This window comes from Belonocnema kinseyi, chromosome 9 (genome assembly GCF_010883055.1).
Source record: "Belonocnema kinseyi isolate 2016_QV_RU_SX_M_011 chromosome 9, B_treatae_v1, whole genome shotgun sequence".
Classification (NCBI taxonomy): Eukaryota; Metazoa; Arthropoda; class Insecta; order Hymenoptera; family Cynipidae; genus Belonocnema; species Belonocnema kinseyi.
The window spans coordinates 82902557-82928699 of record NC_046665.1 but is presented as its reverse complement, the minus strand read 5'-3'; the positions used below and the strand labels follow the sequence as shown (position 1 = coordinate 82928699).

Below are 26143 nucleotides of genomic sequence, written 5' to 3'. Positions count from 1 at the left end.
TTTGTTTCTGTTATTTTCATTACCCTACGAATAAGTATTTTTGAATATATTTTACTTATGGTGCTTAATAAGCTAATCCCTCTGTAATTATTGCACTCGCTTATATATATATTTTAATGAAAAAACTTAGAAGATATTTAAAATTAAAAATTGGGAGTCCTTTTTTCTTAAACTTCCATAATTGTGGCGATTTTAATGATATTACGGTATGTTTTTTAATTATTTGTAATATCTTACATTATAAGTCATAAGCACTTTCGTGTCTGAGATTTTGAACAGCGCTACATATCTTTAGGACGCGCAATTACCCCTGATTAGCCCTAGCACTCCATGTAATATATGCTCTAAAGTGTATACATGTGTAGAGTTAGGGTACCGTTTCACGGTAGTCGAATTTAAATAAACTGATGAATTAATTTGAAACATCGAGTTCGTATCTGGGTTCTCAACCAATTAAATTTGCCATAAACCAACAAAGCAGCTAGAAATGAATCCTATGAGAAATATTAATTCCACGATTAATTCAAAACAGGCACCTCCGTGAAAAGGTACCCTGAGAAAATTCTCCATTACAAAAATTTGAAGAAGGTAACGGAGAAGGTTACCGTATGTTGCCGAGACCGCGACAATTTATCGAGAATTTACGGGAACTTTCATTTTTTACTATTATTTTTGGTTTTTTTAAAGCTAAATAACATTATACTCAATGCACTTAAACCTAAGTTGCAATAAACATTAGGAATTAAAATTATTTTTTAGTTTTATATACAATATACTTCATGTTTTTTCAGAATAGAATTTTATTTACGGATTACATAAATTCTTTGAAACATGATTAAACTTTGGTTTCGAACAAGTTTTAAGTAAAATTTTACATTCCTTAACAATTATCATTTTTCGTATTAGCAAAAATAAGGACCTCTGATAAAAATGCTTACAAGAATCTAAATAGGTATGCAGGAAAGACACAGTGGATATTAAATCTAATTATTGTGATTTATAACTATTCTTTGTTGCTCAGTCATTATCTTACTCATTCTTATCAATATTTTAAAATAATATTATTTTTGTCCTGTCGCTTTAAAAAAATGAAAAAACAAACTGTAAAAACCTTTCCACATTATAACACGAAATATAATAAAATTCTGTGTCAAATAAATCTAGAAATTTCTAAAAATTGGATTAACTCTGAAAGTAATTAAATTTTCAAAATGTATATTATTATCACTAACATTTAGTAAAATAAGGTAAATAATATTTTGAAAAAATGTAAGTCTGTACACCTGTTTGAAATTTTGCTACTTTCTTGTGTCAAGTCTGACCTTTGGGCAAAATCTAGAGAAAAAATTTTAAAAATATTTTTTTGTCACTTGGATAAGTATTATGGAAAATTCAGTTTAAAAGAAGCCCAACGTCTTCAAAAGTTTTAATTATTTTCTGAGTTATTACAATTTTTAAAATTTATATTTTTTATACTACTCAATACTGCCAACTGTTAATAATTAGAAAGGTATTCTCTGAGTCACTAAAAATCATCACAGGTTGCATTCAAAACCAATATGAGCTAAAAACTTTACATTTATTTCGGTGAAAAACCTTAATTCTCGTAAATTCCCGAGAAGAAAAATCACTCAAGAACTTACTGGTAACTTACCGGCGTTCCTGACATAAGTTACCGCCTTTCAAACTCTACATGTGCACTTCTCAAATGAAAATTTAGAAATGACTGGCAACGCGCGAGCTGGTGTCTACAGAACTAAGGGTACCTTTTCACAGAGACCTGGGGTGGGATTCCGATGCCTCTAACTCGGTTGATCGGATCTCTCTTCCTATCGCATAAAATTAGACGGAGATGTTAGATCGTTTTGAAAACGATCGACTATAACTATCTCTTTCTATCTTACGTATCAGAGGGAGAGAGACAATATTCGGTAATCAAAAACTCCTGACTTCTCGATTATCGACAGTTACCTTCTCTTTCTGACCCATAAGATATCTCTGTCTAATTTCATGCGATAGGAAGAGAGATCCGATCAATCAGGTTAGAGGGCAACGGAATCCCACCCCTGTTTTGATTTAATCGTTTCATTAATTTGACACATCGAAGACCGTATCTAGGTAAGCAACTAATCAAATTTGCCATAAACCAACAAAGGAGATAGAAATGAATCCTATGAAGAATATTAATTCCACGATTAATTAAAAACAGGCCTCCCTGAAAAGGTACCCTAACAGTTATGTGTTTTGAATGAGAGGAAATAGACGACGCGTAAAAAAATTAAATTATTTTCATTTTGTTGAAGATGGACTTCGAAAACTGATCGTGTGTAAGTTTTTGTTGATTCGTACGATTTGAAGCGTGCGTCGAGCACAAACAAGAGTGAAACGGCTAGTATCGTCATGCGTCTTTCATAGATGCAAAAAGAGTTTCCATTTGGTCACTGCCCCCTCGGGGTGGGGGTAAGTTCGAAATCTTAAATGATATTTGAAAGTTTAAAGTTAGAAAAATCAACCTATATAATAATAAGAAAATTAAAAAAAATATATTTTCTTATAGTATGTGTATTTAGTCATTTATAATGTTGTATGTACTAATTTTTTATGCTTAATATTTAAAATATTAAATGTATGAAAATATTGAATCTGCTCGTTTATCTCAGAATAAAATAAATCAAATTAAAGGAAGTAAGTATTCAGTGATTTTAATTTTAATTGCCCAGTCATTTTATCAATGTGAAGTAGAATACATATAACAAAATTAAATTCATATTAATATTTGTGTTAAATCACTTTTATGTTGAAGGATAATAATATATGTAATAACAAGAGATGTTAAATGTTTATAATGTTTTTAAATATATTTCTAGTGGGAGATTATTTTAACAATTCTTAACAATGTATGGATAAAGTAGAACATGCTATATCAGAACTGGTTATATTTAACACTGAACATGGAATGTTAAAATTATTTTTAAAAGTCTTGTAATTGGTGAAACACTTTGACCAGGATATCACTGAAAACATGGTTATCTGATTTTATGCATTGTGTGCGGAGAAAAGAGGAAGTGAAAAATAGCCTATCTTTAGCATTGTTATTCGAGGTATTCATTACACGTAGAAAAATGGATGTTTAAACGTGGATATTTTCAAAGGTTAGCATTGTACCACCTATGATGCTAATATTCATGCCAAACATCTACTATATTTTTAAATGTTAGGCGTAAAAATATTTTTATGTTGAACTGAAACACATTCAGATGTTAAAATCGGCCGAGCGTATGCGCATCGCTCATTGGAATTTCATGACTATATATTTTCGATATTACAATTAGGGATTGTCCATATATTACGTAAGACGTTTTTCTGTTGTTTGAATAAAGACGAAAATAATATTTTTATCAAGTTGAAAAGGACACAGCGATATAAACAAAAGAAAAATGTCTTACGTAATATATGGACGATCCCTTATGGAATATTACGATTTTGGTATATTTTTAAAGAATCAAAATTAGATATCCTAGCCTGTTTTTAATTAATCGCGGAATAAATATTTTGCATAGGATTCATTTCTAGCCACTTTGTTGGTTTATAGAAAAATTGATTGGTTGAAAACCTAGATACGAACTCGATGGGTCAAATTAATTCAACGATTAACTCAAAACAGATCTCTGTGAAAAGGTACCCTTAGTTAAAATTGGTTAACGACTTTTGTCTGTCTACACGAGGGAACAATGATCTTAAGTTTCAGATTATATCGACTCAAACATATTTGACAGAATGTTTATAAATTTAAAATAAAATTTGAGTTTAAGTAACCAAAAATAGATAGAATTTGAAATGCGGATTTCAGATCATTCGTTCTCCGCTTACTTACCCCTTTTAAAAATTTTATTTTGAATTAAAAATATTAAACATATCCTCAAGTTGACTGAACGTATAATCTGATCGACATTTTATATTCTTTATCTGTTTTTCATTTATGTAAGAAAATTCAAGTTTAATTTAAAATTCATAAATAAGTTATCAATTTATTCCTTAAATCACCGGAAATAATTAAACTCCTTAAATATTTACAGCCGGTATTTGACATAACCATATATGTAATATCTCGAATAATTCAGTTGAATATTTAAACTAACTAACTTTAAACGTCTAGATTGCTGCCCTACAGTTAAACATAAAATATTATAACCTTGAATATCTAGACGTCACGTTTGAACATCTTTTTTCACTGTGCACTAAACTGGCGTTGTAAAAAAATTCGAAGTTGAAATTAGGTTATTTTGATTCAAGTTCAATCGCGGCGGCTGCTGAGGTTTCCATATAGTAACTATTTATTTTATAAACTTACATTTATTTATATATTATACATAGATATATTCAATAAATTTGAAACAATAAATTATGAACCAGGCAACCGAGGCCGGCGCTAATTGGCGCATACACTTTCTAAAAAATATACTTTAGAATAAAGTAAACCTATATTTGAAATTACATACTGCTTTATACGAAATATATTTTTTCTATTACTATGACTTCTTTTATCATTTGAATTTAGCGCCCTATCTAATCCGAGGACGACCGGCGTGCGGCGAAGTGGTGTCAGAACGTGGATAGCTCTTACATGCGCAGTAGTGATTCATGTGTATTTTTGAATTGACACATGGCGTTACATAACCCAAAAATACACAGGAATAACTACTGCGCATGCCGGAGATATCCGCGTTCTGTCACCACTGTTCAGCGACGAGGACATACATTTTCCCGTGAAATTTGAATAATAGAATGATTATTTGTGTAATTTTTAATGTATGTAACTATTTAGAGGATTACAATTTGCAATAAAATTCAAACAGTAAGACAATTTTGCTTTAAGAGTGAATAAAGAAAGAACGTATGATTTTTTAAACCCTGATGCAAATTGCTCATAAATGCTCATTAAATTCTCAAAACACGTAAGCATCGACCATATTGTCATGCTCGTGATTAGTGGAAAAAATTGATAAATTGTTTCAACAAGCATATTTTATTGTAAATTTTTTTAATGCTGATTCATTTGATAATGACGATAATACCTATAAATTACCACGATGACCAGTCTAATGACCGATGATTGTTCGATCGTGATCCGGATCAGTGGTCACGATCGTCATCACACAAATCTGTACTTTTTAACTCTTTCCAGAGACCTTGATTTTGAATTATTCCTTGAATTAATATTTCACATAGGGTTCGCATCTAGGTTCTTAACCAATCATATTTGTCATAAACTATCAAGGTAACTTAGAAATGAACCCTATGTGGAATGTTAATCATGTGGTTAATTCAAAATTGAGGTGCGTGAAAAGGTACCCGAAAATTGCATGTGAAAATATATTTTGAGTGTCCTCTAGATTAACGTAGATGCACTCCATATACTTTCCCAACCCTGGTTTCAGTACAAAATCATTACGTAGTTTTCTAAAGTAATTTAACATGTAATTTAATTTAAAAATTTAAAAATTCGTGGGTTTGTAGGAGCTTCTGCGTAAATTGCGTTATTTACATCATGTAAATTACATGTAATTTACGTAAAAAACCTCGCTTAACGCGTCAATTCACAACCCTGGCCACCATCCATGCGAAAGATCCGAAATGATCCGAAAGTGTTTCCGAACATCGACGGAACTAGCCGAGAAAGAAAGAAGCCGGTCGTGGTCGTAGAACCAGTAACGCGTCAGTCCTCGGTCAAGTTGGTCAGTGATCTGTGTCGGAACAGGGCCACTTTTTTACCTCTGTCGTTTTATTTTATTCTATTTTTCTTTGACATTTTTTTACCCAAACTTATGTAGATAGTCGCACCTCCCTATTACGGGTATCATCTAATTCTAACTTTATCCAATTATTTTACATCGTGCCAATTGGAAGTGCCACATAGTGCTTTACAACAGTGGAAGACAAAAAATATTAACTTTTTTTTGGAAAAAGACTGATTTTATGTCCGATATTTCCCTGGATTTCGGATATTTCTCTTTGCACAGGTGAGTAAGGGATGAATTTCTTCTTTCTCTGGCGTCGCATTGAAACTTAATGGTGGATGTGTATCTGGTATCCTACTACCTAGTCAATAAGGTTAGGTTTCTCTCGAGTTCGATGGACGAAGGATACGAAGGATATTCTCATTTGCTATCTAAGATTTTTCTTTACAGGGTTATGAGATTCTCAAATTAGGATAGATAAATTCAAGTGGTCTCAACTTAAACTTTCAATTTCAACAACCCAAAAAATAATTAAAGGACACTAGGATAATCATTAGTGTTCCTGCTTTTATCAACACTTTCCTATATTCACGAAAATGAGATTTTTATATTCTTAAAAATTTTTATTTGAATTAAAAATAATTGTATTCCGTCTTTGAATATTAATGGTCAAAGGGTACGGAATTTTAAAAATGAAGATTTACAGCCACCATGATATGATATTCTTATTCATTATTTGTTTGTCTTGTGTGTATGTATATATATATTTTACCTCTTGTTAATTATATTTTTTAGTTCGAAATTTTATTATTTTGTTGAAAATTGAACAGCTAAAAATTTATCATTTTTGGTTAAGGCTGAAGATTAATCTTGTTTGGTTGAGCATTCAACTACAAATTTTGTCGAAAATTCCGCGCTTTTTAATGGAGAATTGAACTACTTGGTTAATGTTTAAACCAGTTTATTAAAAAAAAAATCTTCTTTGTTGAGGATTCATTATTTTAGTGAAAAATTCATTTCTTTTAGTTTATAGTTCTCTTTTTTTGTTAAAAATGAATTTTTTTTAACTGAAAATCAAACGCTTCCATTTGAATATTCATAATTTTAGTTGAATATTCATCTCTTTGTTTAAAAATTGAACTATTTTTTTAATGGATATTTTTTATTTGTAAATTCAACTGCATGGGTAAAAGTTGAACTACTTAGATAACATTTTTTTTTTAGTTGAACATTCACCTTTGCTTGAAAATTTGGGTATTTTGTTGAAAATTCTTTGTTTTGTCGATTAAAATTACATTTTTTAACTGACAATGTAACTTTTACCTTTTTGTTACAAATTGATATTTTTATTTGAAAATTCGTCTTTTTGGTACCAAATTAACCTTCTTGGCTTGAAGTGTCCTCATTTTTCGTTAGAAATTTATATTGTTGGATTTAAAAGCCAAATATTTACTAAAATATTCGCATTTTAATCTTAAAAATTTAACTTTTATGTTGAAAATTTGCCTTTTTAGTTTTAAATTTCATCTTGTTAGGTATAAATTTAAACGTTTGTTTTCTGTGAAATATCAATTAATATTACATTATTTTTTGTTGAGAATTTATGTTTATGTCCATTTTTTTGTAGAAAAGTCATATATTTTCATTGAAATAAATAACTAAAAAAAACTTTAATTCTAATATGGAATTTTATTGTGTTATTCCGTTAAGAAAAGATTCTATGTTCAAAGTTTTACAAGATTAAAATGCTGGTCTGCGAAAATTCATGGTCAGAGAAAATGAAAAATTGGAATAATTTATTATAATATTTTCTATTATAATATATTTTGTGTATATTTTTCGTATATAGTATTTTTGGTTTATCTCATTTTCACAAAGGTGTACATTTCAGACCAAAATTGTTTGATTAAAAAACATTGAATAAATACAAATTTGTTGCATAATGCATAATTAATTGCATAATGGTTCAATGACTAATTGTCCGATGAATCGTAAAAATAAAGTACCCTCCAATGAGTTAGTTGGGAAATAAATGGAAATTGTTTAAACCTTTGAAAATAAGTAAAAAATGTTTGAAAAAGTTGCGCATGTCGAATAAAAATAATATATGACAAAAGAGGAAAAAAGAGAGCTCATATGGGTCAATTCGGGGAGATTACGATATCCGTTGCGACAAAATTTTATTGTGAATTCGTATAGGATTTTTGGCGAGAAACACGAATCTGTAGTTTTAAATCGATATCTCAAATAGTTTTCGATACATCGATTTTTTATTTTAAAATTATTGACTTTTTTTTGTAAAACATAATTTCTGAATATGAATTTCGATGGGATTTTTTGCGAGAAATATGTATCTGCAATTTTTAAATAGATATCTCGAATAGTTTTCAAGATATCGAAGGTACCCCTTTGATTGGTCACAGAAATAATTTAAGATCACACCCCAGTCCCTCTTCCAACGCCCCGTGGGGGGCGGGAAGGCACGCCTGTGACTGGTCATAGAAATCATGTAAGATCACACCCTGCTCTTTTTCCCTTATAGGAATCCACATTAAAACTCCTTTTTCTTGTACAAAAATGGCTGATCGGAATGAACTTAAGAAATGATGTGCATTAAAAAAAAGTTTAAAAAATCGAAAACTTTTGAGATATCGATTTAAAACTTTCAGATTCATGTTTGTCGCTAAAAATCCTATAGGAATCCACATTAAAACTTTGTCACCACGGATATCATAATCTTGCCGTCAATTTTGCGCATAATTGTTAATATCGGGTTTTTGGGACATTTTTGTGGTTCCATAAGGTTGGTGGAAGGGGCCAGAGTTCAAAATAATGTAACGAAAATTATTCGTTGGTAACCCCCCAACAAATTCTAATGATCTTCCTCAAGCTAAGCTTATCCCCAGGAACCTGAATCCTATTTTTCCGAAAACAAAAATTCTCTCGCGTTAATTTTATAGGATTCTCCGGGCCTTTATGAAAAAAATGAATTTTCAACTTATAAAAGGTATTTTCTATAAACAAAAAAACCATTTTCGACTAAATTGGTGAATCTTCAACCAAAAAAAAAATTTTAACGATGTGGTTCAAGTTTTAACCTGGCAGTTGAATTTGCAAACGAAAAGGAGAACTTCTGAACAAAAAATGTGATTAGTTGATATTTTAATCAATAAATGTTCTGATTTGAAATTAAAAGCATTTGAATTAATCAAAACTAGATGAGTTTTCGTAAGAAAAAGACGAATTTTTTTTACAAAACAGTTAAATTTTCATAAAAAATTTCATTTTTATAAAAAGAAAATAAAAATAAAATGATCAATATTCATCCATAAAATGTGAATTCTTAATGAAAAATATAACAGTTGACATTTCTATTAAAAAACTATTAGACTTTTCAATCAAAAACATCTCATGAGTCAAAGTTTGCAACGTTTACGAATTACCCAAGGTTTTTTTTTGAGTTGGAATGCTTTCACTGACAATGGCTAAATTTACCCCCCCCCCCCTTAATTGAATCCTTCTAGCGCATGTGGGACCCGTCCTATACCAGCTCATATACACAAGAACGTCAATATAACGGAAGTTTCGCGGGTTGCCTCGCAATGGCCTTTCCATTAAATCAGTGATTGGAAACGTAAACAGTCTATTGTAAACTGGTGGCGAACCATTGTTGACGCTGCCACACACTGTGGCACACGTCTGTAAAAAGAAACTATTATGAAAAGTCGATATGTTTTTATTGACAATAGTAGCATTTTATGTCAAAAGTGTTGAAAAAAGTGTCATGTAAAACCAACTAAAATTCTAAAATCTAAAATTTAAGCGTTGATATAGAATGGGGTCCACATGCGCTAGAGACATGAAACTTTATTTTATACTTTCGGCATGAAATGTTTTAATTTTGTATGTTAATGTTTTAACTGATCAAAACATTTCGGCTTATCAGATTAGTATTTTTTACATAATTGTTTAAACTTTAGGAGCTTTTCTTTGCAAATTAGTCTCTTTGTAGAATTTTGGAAAATTTAGGATTTGATTTAGAGTGGGTTCCACATGCTTTCGAGGGATGAATTTCTGTTGCAGTTCTTTTGAATTAAAATTCAGCCATTATCAGTGAATCCATTGAGATTTCAAGGAAGTGTTGTCACAAGAGATATTTAATCTTTAGGGGTTGATTTGGGTTGTAATTTGAATCTCACTGGTATGAAAACGTCCTCAATATCAATGTCTATTCAATTGACAATTTAAAATCTTTGCTAACCAAAGTTGAGAGAGGTGCAGACATTTTTAGACAAGATCAATGCAATCCAACACTCAATGTGCCATTGTGCAATCACAATTATTCGCAGTCAATTTGCAACTTGGAACAGTAATTCAGAAACTCGATGCTGTGCTAGAATATGGTTCAATGACACGTTAACCTCGGAGTATTGCAACGTGATCAAGTACACAATATTACACAGAATATTTCATTTTAAAAAATCCCCGAGAAATGTATTCTATATGTTGAATATCTGTGGCTCCGGTACCTACTCAATTTTATATGATTTCAAAAGAAATTAAAAGATTCCATAAGATCAATGGTATTTAAATTTTTCTAATGATTTCAAGAAATTTTGACGGCATTTACATAATTTCAAGGGGTTTCGATGAATTTTACAATATTTGAGGGATCCATAGGGATTCAAAATAAAAGATTTATAAGGATTTTTTATACATTTTTCTAGGGATTTAAAACAGTTTCAGAAGCTTTCAACCAAATTCGATGTTTTTTAAAATTAGATTTCAGTTCATTCCAACGGATTTCAAGGGATTTCCAAGCGTTATGGTGATATTTTATTAGGTTTTATGGGATTTTAAAGTATTTATCATTGTTTAAGAAATTTTGAAAGATATTACACATTTCAAGATGTTTTACTCAATGTTTGTGGGACTGATGGAGATTTTACCAGATTTAAGGGATTTTATTAATTTGAATAGGTTGCAAAGGATTTTAAAGAGTTGAGAGTATATTTAAAAATGTTAAGGGCGAACGAGATTTCCAATTTTTTAAAGTTTTTTGAAGAATTTAATAGGATTTTAGAAAACGTCAAGTGATTCTAGGGTATATCTAGAGAAACTAAGGTCATGAGTGAAATAAAAATTCTATATTATAAATATATATTATTATAAAGGATTTTAATGTATTATATTTCAAGGGATTTACAGAAATTAAGTCTTTTTTAGTGATTTTGGAGGATTCCAATAATGTTTTACAGAATTTAATATGATTTTTGATGGATTACTAGGTATTTCAAAAGCTTTGATGTTTTTTTAAAATCAGTTCCAATGGATTTCGAAGAATTTTAAAGAGTTCAGGATTATTAAAAGAAATCTCAAAGAATTTAACCAAATTTACAAGTTTTTTTGGGGATTTAGTAAACTCCGTAGGGTTTCGGAGAATTTAAAAGTGTTTTAAAATAGTGTCCATACGTAACTTTAGAGAATAAATAGAATAAAAACTCAAGGGACATCTATAGATTTTCAAGCATTGCGAGGGTTTTCACCAGATTTAAAGGATTCACAGAGTTTCAACAAAATATAAGATTTCAAGGGATACCCATTGCAGCTTAAGGCGAGATCAAAACCACCAGAACCTCGGTAAAAGTACGTAAAAATGCCCATAGGTACCGGCTCAAGGCTCGAACACCGGACCAAATAATATGCCATAGATCACACGAAAATTTACCCTTCTATTGACACTATTCTCAATTTTTCAAATGAATCCGAGGCCTACTAGCGACTTTAGAGTCCAAACATCCCTATACAATGATTGGTTTCTTTGACATTTTTTAATTTTATTTCCGGCACTCCCTATTCTTATTTTCGGTTGCGTGAGTGCAGTTATAGTGTAGGTTATATATTCAGTAGAGCCCGAGAGAGGCGAGACCCAAGTCGAGTTGACTGCAGTGGTTTCCGACCCACTGGTGAATCTACTCTACAAGACTTACAGTCTACAGTCTCCACAGCATAGAAGGCTAACTGCTAGCCGGTCTGCCCACGACATTTAACCTTCCATTTCTTAGAACTTTTTTTTCTTTTATTAAAGGAACATTTATCGAAAGGTATGTCAGTCTGATGACACCAATCAGTCTACTACACCGGTGAAGAAATTTCATATTCTCTATATTGTTGCAGACTTCACATTCTTACCACTATTTCAAACTTTTCCCCCTTTTAAAAAAGAATTTCCCTTTTTTCGCCTGTTTGCAAGAAACTTCTGATTTTTCTCTTTTTTTCGTGTTTTCGCTCAAACGCGAACTGAAATAATGGATCCCATAATATGAAAATTTAACTATTTTTCTTATAAAATTAACCCATTCAGGACGAGCGGGACACTTTTTTCTTACTTTTTTTCAACGGCATTATTTTATAGGAAAACGGCTGCAAAAAAATTGAGGTAAGTCATTGTCCATGTAAAATTGTCTGAACTTTCGTTTGGCGTTGTCAGAATTTTAAAAATGAGTTTTTAAAAAGGTATATTTCTTTATTTAAAAAAAAATTCTTTTTGATATTATTGTACCGAATGTACTTTTGGATTTCTACGATTTATGATTTTTTTGCGTCCATGGACCCTAACCTTCAAAATCCCCCATGGGGGGGTTTTGAATTTGAACTTGGATCCAATATGGCGTCCAAAATGTTTCAAATTTCATGAAAATTGGTATATAGGTTTTTTTTCAGTCGCTGATTACGGATCTGCTATTGGTTTTTGAAAATTCAAATGGCGGATCAAATCAACCAAGGGGAAATCGGGAAAGGAGAAGTACCGTAGAAACTACTGTATATTTTGTTGTATAAAAATATTGCACGCTAAAACTCGTTTGCAGCTGCGTTGGATAAGATTTTTCAAAAGGAAGGAGTTTATTAACATATTTACGGAGAGAAATTCAAAAAAATGTTCTAATACATATTAATTAAAAAAAAATTTAATTTTTAATCTATTTTCCCATTATATAAGATCCGCCGCCTTGAATTAGAAAAAACTAATAGCAGATCCATAATCAGCGATCCAAAAAAACCCTGTAACCCAATTTTTATGAAATTTGAATGATTAAAAAAAATTTTTGCCTGTCATATTAAATCTACCATCTTGAATTTGTAGAAACTAATAGCAGATCTGTAATCAGCGATAAAAAAAAAACCGCTATATACCAATTGTCATCAAATTTGAAATTTTTGGGCCGCCATATTGGATCCGCCATTTTAAATTTGTAAAATATAATAGAATATTCATGATCAGCGACCAAAAATTCCCCAAAAAATAATTTTCACGAACAATAATCATAAACAAGTTGTTTGATTCAAAAATATTATAATAAGCAAACAAATTTTGACTTTAGGCCGCCATATTGGATACTGCGATGTTTAAATTCAGAAAACCCCATGGCGAATGTTGAAGGTTTAGGGTACATGGACGCAAAAAAATCCATAAATCGTAAAAATCCAAAAGTGCATTCGGTAATATAATATCGAAAAGAAAATTGTTCAAAAACCACGTTTTTTGTTAAATAAATAAATATAACTTTTTAAAAACGCATTTTTTTAATTATAACCGAGTCAATCGAAAGCTCAGACAATTTTATATCGACAAAGACTTATCTCAATTTTTTTGCAGCCGTTTTAATATAAAATAATGCTGTTGAAAAAAGCATGAAAAAAGTCCCTTCTTGGTGGAATTTAAATATTTTTGGTTTCAAATTTAAATCTTTTCTGTTTGAAATATCTATTAATACATTTTTGGTTCAAAATTTATGTCTTGGTTGAAAATTTAATTATTTTGTTAAAACTTGAACTATTTGGTTTAAAAGCAATCTGTTTTATTTGAAAATTCAAATGCTTGGTTTGAATTTGGTTACATTTTTTGTTCTTTCTGGATAGAAAAATCTTTCTTATTTGCAAATAAGTCTTTTGGTTTGAATTAATTTGTTTAGGGTAAAAATGCAATTGTGTGGTGGAAACCCAATCTGTTTTGGTTGAGGATTCAACTATTTTGTTAAAAAATTTTCTTTTTTGGTTGCAATCAAGTTTTTTCAAATTTAAAACTAAAATCTTTTTTTGTTAAAGTGTCAACTATTACATTTTTCGTTCATATTTCATCTTTATTGTGTCAATATTTAAGTAAATGGCAGGAAGTTGGAACTACTTTGTTAAACCATATTTATTCAGTTGAAAATTCATCTCTGGATGAAAATTGAACCTTTTTGTTTGAAAATTTACCTTCTCAAGCTTAAAAGTCCAATGTTTTCTTAAATATTCGACTTTTTAACTTAAAACTTTAACTTTTATTTTGTTGTTGATTTTTCGATATCTTAAATGTATAGAAAACACGGATTTTCCAAAAGAGCTAGAGGAATTAACATTTTTTTAGTGCCTTTGGACATCTAAATTCTAATGGAACAATTTTAAACTTTAAAATTTTCGTTCTCAAAGCTAGGGTCTTTTTATATTTTAGGGATAGAAAACAAGGGTTTTTCAGTTTGAATCGTAGGAATATGGTACCTTCATTAATTTTATTTAAAAGAATTTCTTTCCCTATTATTCCTCTATTTTCGTTAAAAAAAGCACCCTATTTCCCCTGTTTCGAGATTATTTTTTGCTGTAAAGTCTGATATTATTGACTTGTTATTATAAAAATTACTTCAGAAGCAAGCTCGATATTGATGACCGGAGGAAAGCAAAAGTGGCCGTCTTTCACGATCTTTTCAGAAAGACTTTGTGCATCCTTTTGTAGAGGAGTTTTTATACATATATATAGTTTTTGACTGATCTACCAGATCTGGTTCCTTTGCGGCGCGGCGGCACGTTCTGCGAATCGAAAAAGAAACGCTCTATTATCCATAATCTCTTGGTTCCTGACCATCTTCATTCTTCCTCGCATTCTTTAAAACGGCCAGCTCAGTCAGTTAGGAACTAAAAATAGGCACAAAAAGTATGCGAAAATTCTACCTGAAATATACCCTCTACCCTGATGTGCTAGTGGAATTGACATTTATAAGTCTATATAACATTACAAATTATACTAGCCCCAAAAATTTCAAAATAGGCCCTTACAATCTGATTAATTGTAAGGTGAACTATTAAATCAATTTTAAATTTCAATCCTCTATCAAAATTAATGCTGTTTCATTAGCGCCATATTCAGAGTTCCAACATTCTTAATGTTGCTATGTAATATCTTTGTTTCAATGATTTATATATGTGATTCACTGATCATCATACTTATAATCAATTCTGCTGCAAAATCCCTGCTTTAATAATTTGACCAATATTGTTTATTTTGTTTCTGAAAATATTTGTAGTTAGATCAAGGATAAATATCGCCGGTTTGGCTATACTTTTTTTCCGTGTATATTATATGGTATGTGTCTACATAACCGCAACCACGCCATGGTCATTCTGAGTTCTGACACGTGAGCATTATACAGAATCAGCTCTCCATTGTTCCTGTTCGATGGTACATGGTCTACTTGGCGACCGAAGTATTCCAAGTGAAAAGAAAGCACCAATTGAGTTTCTCTTGATTATCGACTGCCGCCGTAATCCACTTACCTTTCAAAACTCTGTCGGGGTGTGGGTGTGAAACGTGGGTGTGTGTGTCATAGAAAAAGTTTTGACTATCAATCTCTAAATTTCCGCGAATAGTTTTTCAAATATTCCGACAAGGAGATGATGAAATTCGGGAATATTTTTATTTAAATCTCATCAAATCCCTGCTACAAAATCGATATTAAAAAATTATTATATGGATATTTGAAGGGTGGCAGTACACAACTAGATAGCCAACAAAAAAAAGAATTTTTCAGGAGAGCGAAAAATATTCTGTAAAATTGAAATAATTGAATATTGGATAATTTCAAAATGACGCTGACCACAAGCTGGAACAGGCTCGGGTGCAAATTGCGATAAAAAATGTAATATTCAGTTTAAGTAAAAACAATACTTTCTTCCGAGATATGGAATTTCTGAATTGGGGTAAAAGAGTTTTAATCTAAAAAAGTGAAACAATTTCGACTAAACCGCCCAAGAATTTTGAGGGAACAATTTTATTAGAAAACCGATTTTCGGCAGAAATTGAAAATCGAATTTTCAATTGTTCACAAAAATAAAAACGCGCTCCCGATATATGGAGAAGTTAAATAAGAATACCTATTGTTTGATACAAACAATTCATTTTAGTCCGAGAAAATCAGAATTTAGCGTGACGGGCCCTGAGCTAGACTATTATTCGTGAAAGGACTATTATTAAAAAAACATTTAAAAAATAAATAAATGATAATAATTTCAAAAACATCGTCAAGAGAAGACCAAAATGATTAATGTGCTAAAATACTGCGCTATAATTTGAACTAAAATTTAAATTAGTTTTTTTTCTTAATGTATTAAAAAATGGTTATTGAACAAATCTTTTTATTATCGAGTTTTATTGTGAATTTTTTAGTGTGCAAAACTTTAAAGCGTTTTCCTAAAACTTGTTATTTTTGAAGTCCTTGTACGCCATAACTCAAAATCTACTCGACCAATCGTTTTGAAATTTGGCGCACAGTACTTCTTCACATAATTCACCATGTATCAATGGGAGCTTTTTTAAAAATAATCATTAATTTAAAAATAACAAATTAACAGATTTTTTTAGCGAAAATCGGGTTTTCGGCTTCCAAGTGCTACGAAAAATTGAAAAATCGAAAAAAACCTCCCATTGTTACCTCGAGAAACATTTGCAATGAAAATTTAGGTTAACTATTGTTCAAATGTTGCATTATTATATGGAAATTGACTGAATAAGCTCACATTATCTGTATCGTTAAAAAACAATTCTTAAAAACATGCCTTTTCCAACGACCCCCCCCCCCCCCCCCCTCCGAATTGTTTACACAAGAAACCCATTTTCGGAAAAATGTTGGTTATTTAGTTCTGTATTGTCATCTTTCATTTATTATATTTATTAAATTCTCATGTCAAATTATATAAATATAACATTTTTAACAATGGATGTTAATAAAGAAACTTCCTTTTTCTCAAATTTTCATTTTCAACTGCTGACAATTCCATAGCTGACAATTTAGCTTTTGTAAGTTAAAGAAACTTAGAAAAATAAATTTTCTCCATTTTTTTAACAATCAAATTTTCAACTGTTGAAAATGTATTTTTCACCGTTTGAGAATTAAACTTTACATTTCCTTTAATCTTCAACAGTTGAAAATTGTTGATAAAAGCGAATTTTATCTTAAAAACAAGTGCTAAAAATGTTATATGTACATAATTTTACAATGAGTATTTAATAAACAAACATTTTTAAGAAAAACTTGTTCCTGATACAACATTTGTGTTGAAAATTCAATTTTCTTCAATTTTCATCAGTCTAATTTAATTGATTAAATTTTAGCCGTTAAAAATTCAACTGTTGTAAATTAAAGAGACTCTAAATTTTAAAATTCATCGGATGGAAATAAATTTTTATTTTCCTGTAGTCTTCAACAGCTGAGAATTCAAGATAAAAGCGAATTCTGTATTAAAAACAAGTTTTAACATTGTAATTTTTGCATAACTTCACAATGAGAATTTAAGTTTTTTTTAAATTTAAAGCTTCCCTTCACACAAAATACACCTTTTTCTTGAATTTTCAACTTAAATTCAATTTTCTTTAATTTTTAATTGTTGAGAATTTCACTGTTAAATATTCAATCGTTGAAAATTAAAGAAACTTGAAAATTCAATTTTCAACTGTTAATTAATAAACTGTGGAAAGTTGATTTTTCAACGATTGAAAGTGCAACTATTAAAAATTGAAGTTTCATTTGTTGAAAATTAAATTTTCTGTCATTTTCCATCGTATAGCAAGTTAAACTGCAGAGAATCAAAGAAATTTTAAATTTAAAAATTCAATTTAAAAAAATTTTAATTCAAATTTTCTTCAACCTTAGGCAGTTAAAGATAAAAGTGAAATTTCTATTAAAAATACCTATTTAAAAAATTTTGGCAACAATCTTTGGTTCTTGTTTTTAATGATATTTGTTGCCAGATCAAGGTCAACTTTTTCCAACAAACAGTATACTATATGAAATATTAGGACTATATTTTAATATATTTTAATAAATGAAAATAGTGGATTTAGTTCATAGCCGTAATCTTCAACTAATTGCACTATTTCAATTAATTAAAATATATTTAAAAAGTCCTACTATTGCATAGTATACAAATTAATGGAAGACAGTTTCCAGATAAGTTAAAAACAGAAAAAAGATAAAAGCTATCAAAAAGATTTTATTTTTCTAAAAAAAAAAATGGGTAGATATTTTTGGTCAAACTCAGTGAAAAGTGAACCTTCTTAGGTTGTTGATATCATTTTTAAGTTTCTATTTTCTAGAAAAACTTGTGATTTCATCAGGTTGATAATACTATTTTTATAGCTTTCAAGAGCATTTTTAATGAAAAAAGTGTACATTTTATACATTTTTGATCTGTTTTAAAAGAATTGTGTACCTAGTATTTTTAATTAAATTCTTTATTTCTATAATTCCAGATACCTGTATTATCTTTTTTGCCAAACACAAATTTTCAGGACAAAGTAATGTAGCATAAAGAAACTTTTAGCCCCGTGGATTTTTGTTTTTGTTATCTTTTTGTTTCTGTTTTATCTTTTATCTGTTTTGTTAACTTTTGTTTCTGTGTTATCTTTTTGTTTCGTGGATCTTTTTGTTCTTGTTATCTTTTATCAATTGTAATTTATTAAAAGGAATATAAGTATTCAAATACTAAAAGTTGAGAAGATCGTTTAACAGTGTTTGATTTTACACTCAACTGGAAAGGTAGGACACACATTTGTGGACATGAGATCGACAATGGACAACCTTGCATTTAACAGGGCGGAAAATTACTTTCTCTTGAGCGTTCATCGTCAGCATCTAGGTGAATAGGTGCCAAGTTATAGCATTTGTGCAAACGCATGACGCAACTGCAACCTACTTCCGTCTGTCTACATGCTTTGTTAAAAAATGGCAATGAAATGTCAAATATTAACTTAGTTTTTTTATGGGCCGTTCAAAAACTGCGTCACGCTATTTTGAACATTTTTTTTCTCCTGACTTTCTTTTTCACAGATCGTCACACAAATCTATAGAATAATAGGGGGAATAAATTATTTTAAATTAAATTAATCTGTAGGTATCATTTCGAATTCAATATAAAACGCTTAATTGAGATTTTAAGTCAAAATGTATTATATTTCTACAAAATAGTGGAATTCCTAAACAAAAAAAGATTAATTTTTTACCAAAAGAGATACATTTTCTACGAAAGCATTGAGTTTTAAGCTAAACAGTTGAATATTTTATAAGACAGTTGACTTTTAAACCGGAAAAGATGAACTTTGAACCAAATAGTTGAATTTTAAACAAACAAATTAATTATCTTTAGATCAAATAGTTGCATTTACAAAAAAATAGTTGAAGCTTTAAGCAAAAGAGGCGATTTTTTTAACAGAATAGTGGAAATTTCAAGTTTCAAAGACCAACCTTCAACCAAATGGTCGAATTTTCAAACAAAAAAGCATGAACTTTAACCTCAAACAGTTTCATTTTTAACCAAATACATTGAGAAACTGCGTGAGGCAGCAGTCCTAGGAAGGCCGAGAATGGGGTGACTGAAAGTGAGGGTTTGGTGTAATTGAATTTTGAAGCCAGAAAACTGTCAAACAGTTGCAAGTAGTTGACTTCAATAAAAAGCGACTAATTCTCAACCAAAAATATAATAATTATTTCAACCAAAAAAATATGTTTATTTTCCATCAGAAACAGTTGAATTCAACTAAAAATGGCGAATTTTCAATGAAGTATTTGAATCCTTAACAAAAACAGAGATGCAATAAATTTTTAACTAAATAAGACGAAGTTGCAACAAAATCGTTATTTTTAACGAAATTGATGGTTCCCCAAATAATAAAATGATTTTCTAACAAAATAATTCAACTTTCAACCAAACAATTGAATTTTCAAATAAGAAGATTAATTTTCCACCAAAAAATGAGAATTTTAACAAAATACATAAATTTCCCATCACATTGTTGAATTTTCATTAAAAAACGATTTATTTTTAGGCAGCCCCCTTGCCCGGTCACACAAGGGAGCTCGCGTGGCGGTTTCTTTCGTAAAGTAGAATAGGAAGTGAAGAGTGGAGGTGGAAAACTTACATCTGTCTAGATCATATTTTTAATCAAGAATAGAATAGCTCAATTTTCAGTTCAAAGAACTAACTTTCAATCAAAAATAATTGGATTGAGGAATTCTTTAAAAAGTAGATAAGGAGGGGAATATGGAAAAAGTGTAGTCTGTATTTAGATGCTTCCCGTGTAGAAATTTAAATAGGGAACTAGTCTGGTTCCCGACCATTCGACCCCTCTTAAATTTGGGGGCTAGTCGGGTCATCTGACTAGCCCCCGACCAGTAGCGTCACGGTAGTTTAGTCAGGGGCAAGTCAGGTGACCCGACGTGTCCTAGTCGGGGCCTGATCGGGTACTAGTAGGGGTCGTATGATAATACATCCGCGTGGAATATTAACCAAATTCCCCAAAATTTGTGGAACATCCCCTAAAAGTGTGTCAAAATACTTATTATTTACGGAAATCTCCATTACGTCTTTTTGAAGATTTTGATCGTTGTTTTTATAAAAAGTTGATTTTCGTACAAAATTATTAACTTAATAATTATCTATTAAGTATATTTGAGACGAATTTAACATTAATAAATGTTTTCTCCAAAAAACGGTGTAAAATTATTGTTAAATATATTCTTAGTGTTTATGAATAAAAAATCATTACGCTTTTTTAGATATTACCTCTTATGATAAAACCTCGCCGAAAACTCAAACATAAGATTAACCCGACCAGAGCCCCATTAGCTCCCGACCAGAGCCTGAAGATTACCCGCACGGAAATTAGTAAACAAAAAGGCCCGACTAGCCCTTGACCAACCACCGACCAGGTCCCAACGAAAATTTTGACAACAAGAAGCCCAACTAGTCCCCGATTAGTCCCCGACTGGGTACTTTGTCAAAATTAATAACCCGACTAGCCCCCGATTAGTGCCCGACTTGTAATAGCGCCAAATGGGGTCATTTCCACACGGGATTACTTGTAAAAAACTACTAATTTTCATTTTTTCAAGCATTTAAAAAAATTGTTATATATTTCCACAAATCTTCATAAAACCTGCTTCAACCCCTACACCCCCCTGCCATTGTAACATAGTGTTTTAACGGTTCCTTTTATTTAGTTTGGATCCATTTCGATTATTATTTTCAGGCTTTTCCACGTTTTCGGGTGAAATCGGCACCCTGCACCAAGTTTGAATTTGAAAGTAAAACCTTGATACCCCATCTATGTTGAATGTACTGTGAAAAAACAATGCCATAAATAGAAGCGCGATGTCGCGGATTAGATTTATAACTTTCTCTCGTTGTTTTTCGTAATCACTAGCTAAATTGTGAGTACAGTTTGTAGACTATAATAGAATTTGTGAAGTCGGTTAATAGTTAATGCAATGATAAAACCAAATATGTCTGAAGCTAGATGAAATATTAACAACTGGGGTAATAGGGTGAATCAAAATTATCGTGAATGTGTACCGAAGCGAGCAATGAGCGGGTTTTACCGCTATATAGTAATCGTATTTCTAGCGGCATGCGGTTGAGTAATTTCACTGGTCACAATAAGAAATTGCAATCCCTTTTGTGTCAATCAACATTTGTACAAAGTGTGTCATAACCGTTATTAATTGCAATCTGCGAAGTGCGAATTACTGTACCAAACACTGGAAAAATATTGCAGGATATTGTATAGAAGATTAGATCAAATAGAACATATACGCGGAAAATAGAACAATTATACTCCATAATGTTCCGCTTCATTGAAACAAAAACTTATATAAATGAAAAAAATGGTAGAGCACAATATGGTCGAAGATATATTTCTTCAGTTTAAAAAATGTTTCGCTTGGATCTAAGGAACGCAATGCTTAAGGCAAAGAAATATTTATTGGACACTGTGAAATATGGGTTTGAGCAAAATAGATTTGTGATTATAATGCATAAGTACCCGTTTGATATGTTTAGTGAGTTCGTTAATGTAAAAGGAAGTGAATAAGATAATTGTTAACTACAAATAAATATAACTCGGGACCGAGTAAAAGTTTTTTTAAACCAAATAAATGATTCGTAAATTCAAATACGCGTACTTTTATGCTAAAATAATTTTTTTGTTTGTAACAAACAAATGTCTTTTAATGGAAATCAATATTTTAAATATCATCCTGGTACTTATCAAAAAAGCGTCCTCTAGGACGAAACAAAAATAAGGTTGCCAAAAGTTTGGACATAATAAATTGACGTAAAAAGAAGTATTACCATCGTTACCCATAAAAAAAGATACTCAGATGAAGTTGCCGAAAGATTAACGAAAAAGTATGTTTTAACTTCAAAAACACACGAAACAAAGAGAAATTGGTCAAAGAATGAAAATATGGACTTAATAACTTTTTTTTTGGATCTTTGTTTTTATTTTCATGTAGTGTAGAGTGGGTTTAAAAGTGCCAGGGGCAAAAAGTACCACAAACGATAACACAAAAAGAAATAATTTGTGGGGCGGGGTCAAAACTGGCCCAATGAGGTGTTTCCTTGGTTTTTGCATAAAAACATATATGAGACATTAAAGTTCCAAATTTTAGAATATGTGGCACTTTTTCCCCGCGGAACTTTTAACCCCTGCATTACACTATTATGTGATGAGCATGTCTAAATTGGGTTCGAAAATTATTGACACCTAGTAGTATAAAAAATACCTTTTAAAATTTTTTATTTTTATTGCTATTAATAATTATTTTTGAAATGATGGATTGCATCTAAATATGAGAGAAATGGGGGAAGTGGAATGGATGTTGCAATAAGCCGGAAAGGAATTAGTTGGAAATCTAATTTTGATTTGTGTTCTGATTTTCGTAGATAAAATAGTTCATAAGAAAGTAGATTTCATTTCGATCTTAAAAGAGTATAAATTAATATGATATAGAATATATACATATGTACACATTTATACAATTATACATATTTATATACTTACGGATTATATATATAATTACACACACACACACACACACACATTAGTTTATATTTTTTAATGAGTCTTACACCTGAAGTAAATAATAAATTAGTATTTTACCCCTGTTGTGATAGGCATCATTCATAGCAAAGTTAGAAAAGAATGGTCCTATAATCTCAACCTTAATTTAAGAGAAATTTTCATTTCCGTCAAAGAAAATCATACATATATGTAATATTGTATGGTGACTGTACAATATATACATGTATGGTGAAATGCGAGCGTTCTCAGAGGGATCATGTAAAGACCTAGATCATATATATTATATCAGTATTACAAAATCCGCTTATATGCTATCAATCGAAACAAAATTGATTTGATATAGCTCATTAAACTTTTCATTAAGTATTTAGCGTTCATATCCTTTCGATGTGGAAAGACATGACCTTCGTATCTCATGCTTCATTAAGAATAAAAAAGGTCAAAAAGAATGCAGGCGCGCGCGCGCTTGCATTTCCCGCCGATCAGGCTGGCGCCGTGTAAATCCAAGATCCCCTATGGCCTGTACTATGCTTTTCTGCCTGTCTGCCTGCGGGGACAGGTTTCAAGGCTGGAAGTATGCTCGTCGCCGATTCTTCTTGAGAATTTTCCACTTTGCACGTGTAACAGGAAGAAAGAGAGGCTAATGCATTCTAGTACACGTCTGCGGAAGTCGCTGCTACTGATGTGCGTTTTGCCGTGGGAATTTGCACAAAAAGGGGGACGAAAGAGATGCAAAATAAAAATGCGGCACACAGTAAAAAAAGGATCAATTTTGTTGCAGAGCATTTTGCTCCAGCGATCATTTGAATCTCGAGATCATAATGATTTTCCATTCGGATCAATTTGATCTCATTTTTTGGTTCACTTGTCAGACTAAACAAAATGTCCGCCAATTCTTGGCGCCGGTGTCATAACGACCTAACCTAAAAATGGTATCTAACTGCACGCAAGTGACAACTACACTTAACAGGTGATATTTTCTAATATCAGATTTCGTTATTTTTTTAACTTTTCAAGTACACTGCGTGATGAGAAATCATAAAAAGCTTGCATATGAGATAAAGCACTCTAAGAACATCAGCCATATGTTGGTTTGACTTCATGTATGATCCCGAATCAGATCATTATGATCTCAAAAGTAGATCATTCACTCCGGCCGATCAAAATGCAGATGAATTCGATATCATTTTTTTTGCGTGTCAAAATGATATGAATTTCGGTATCATTTTGAACACTTTTTTTACTGTGCAATTCACAAATAGGGTTGCCACCGGACCAGAATTTGACCAGAGGAAAAGCCTGAATTTGCTGAGAAAATTCAGGGAGCTAAAAGTTTGTAACGATATTGATAAAAAAATTAGTCGCAAAAACGGGTTTCGTAGTTCAGAGCTCACCACTTTCAGCAGGTATTGACTGCCAGAAAGTTTTTCTGTCATTTTTTTTTCGCTTTCCAGGAATCCTGTGGAGGATAGTAGTCGACACAGCTACGAAAATTTATTGGGGTCTCTTTGATCTAGTCTTTTGACTATCATTGGCAGTCAAGGCAGTCAATGACTGCCTTCTGGCGAGTCCTTATCGTAGCCGATTACGTCTTTAATTAAGTCGTTCAAATCGTCTCTTCTCCCGATCACACCTTCCTCCCATTCTTTCCTGTCCTATCATCTCTAATACTTTCCCTTCTCCTCTTATACTTGTCACATCCTCCCCTCACTTCCTCTTCATATTTGTCTTTTATTCATTTAGGTTAAACTTTTCACCATCTAAGTATTTCTTCAATCCTCTAATTAAGGCCACTATCCCTTCCTTTTCTCTGAATTTCTTCTTTTAAATCTGAAATTAATATATTCAATAAAAGTGGGCTCAGAAGGCAGCCTTATCCTCTTTATTAAACCCTCTCTTATCCTTCAAGTCCACGAACATATCATTGTCCCTTTATCCTTTTTTATCCTTTTATTTAACAGATGATTCAGAACATATATGTTGTTCATCACAAACTCTGTCTGATTCGGTGGTTCTATCATTTTTCCTCAACTTCTTCCTTCAACTTTCTGATAAAACAACTACATATTCTCTATATACTATGGTTCTATCATTTTTCCTCAACTTTTTCCTTCAACTTTCCGATAAAACAACTACATATTCTCTGTACACTCTTGATATTATCGTGACTCCTCTATAATCTTTAACCTCCTCCCCTTGGCCTTTCTTCACTATGGGTACCACCCGTGCAGAAATTTTGGTAGGGCGTTGGTCGGGTCCCCATGGGGAAAAAGGTGGGCCCGATAGGGTAATCTGTTTAGCGCCAGACCGCGAATGAAACGCCCTGCCCGACAGGGCCCAGTTCTGGGCCCTTTAATTTTTTATTTCTACAATTAGTGAAATTTTAAAACTTTTTATATTAATATTTTTTCAACTTTGTATTTCACAAAACTTCAATTTTTCAATATTCTACATTACATATGATTGTGCATTATATCTCATTTTCAATATTCTACATTACATTATCTGTTTGTATTGCTTAAATTTATCGATAAGAGGTGGCATTTCGAAGAAAACTTTTATGCTTTACAAACAATGTTCTAATTTAGAGTTATTACACACACGCGAATTTTAATTAGAAATATTTTTGAATCTTCCTAATATTCTTTTGGAATGAGTTTTGTTTGACTAATGCACATAAGGCACGTGGAGTGAAATTTAAAATTAAGGTTATATTCGAGGAAATATAAAAAGCATTTAATCTATAATGTTACTAATCCGGAAATTCATACATTTGGTATAAGGTAATCTCTTTACACCATTAAGCCATTTCCCTTTCGGGGTAGGCGTGACTCACTCGGTAGGGGAAGGGAGTAGTGTGTGGAAGGGATAGAAATTTTTCAGATTGATCCAGAATTCTCGTGCTATTTAAGTAAATAACACGTTCGTTCCGCAACACTGCTCCGACCCAGGTTGCTGATCAATCTCTCTAGCAATCACCCCAAGCGAAGAACCTCACGAAGTCATTATGTAAGGTTCCCCACTTGGGTCCATTAGTAGCCAAGGTCTTTGTTTCAGGCGCCATTCACTCTACTGACACTCTTTTTATTAACTATTTGCCGCCATACTTTCCTGTCTTGGCATACTTCTCTATTTTCTTTTATGTCCATGCATTTTTTCATGCAGGCTCTCGTGTTTCTGTGACTTCTTATGTCTCTTCTAACTAGGGTCTCATTCACACATTCTAACCATTCTT

The 26143-nt window shown here is 31.3% G+C and overlaps 1 protein-coding gene across 2 annotated transcripts in view; it reads left to right on the top strand.

Annotated features, from left to right (window-relative positions):
* The first annotated feature begins 5732 nt into the window (after positions 1 to 5732).
* The window catches only part of LOC117179905, a 121814-nt gene continuing 101403 nt past the window's right edge, over positions 5733 to 26143 (top strand). For both annotated transcript variants that reach the window (XM_033372107.1, XM_033372106.1), the window contains exon 1: positions 5733 to 6020. The gene's annotated coding sequence lies outside the window, so the exon portion shown is untranslated. The remainder of the gene's footprint in view (positions 6021 to 26143) is intronic.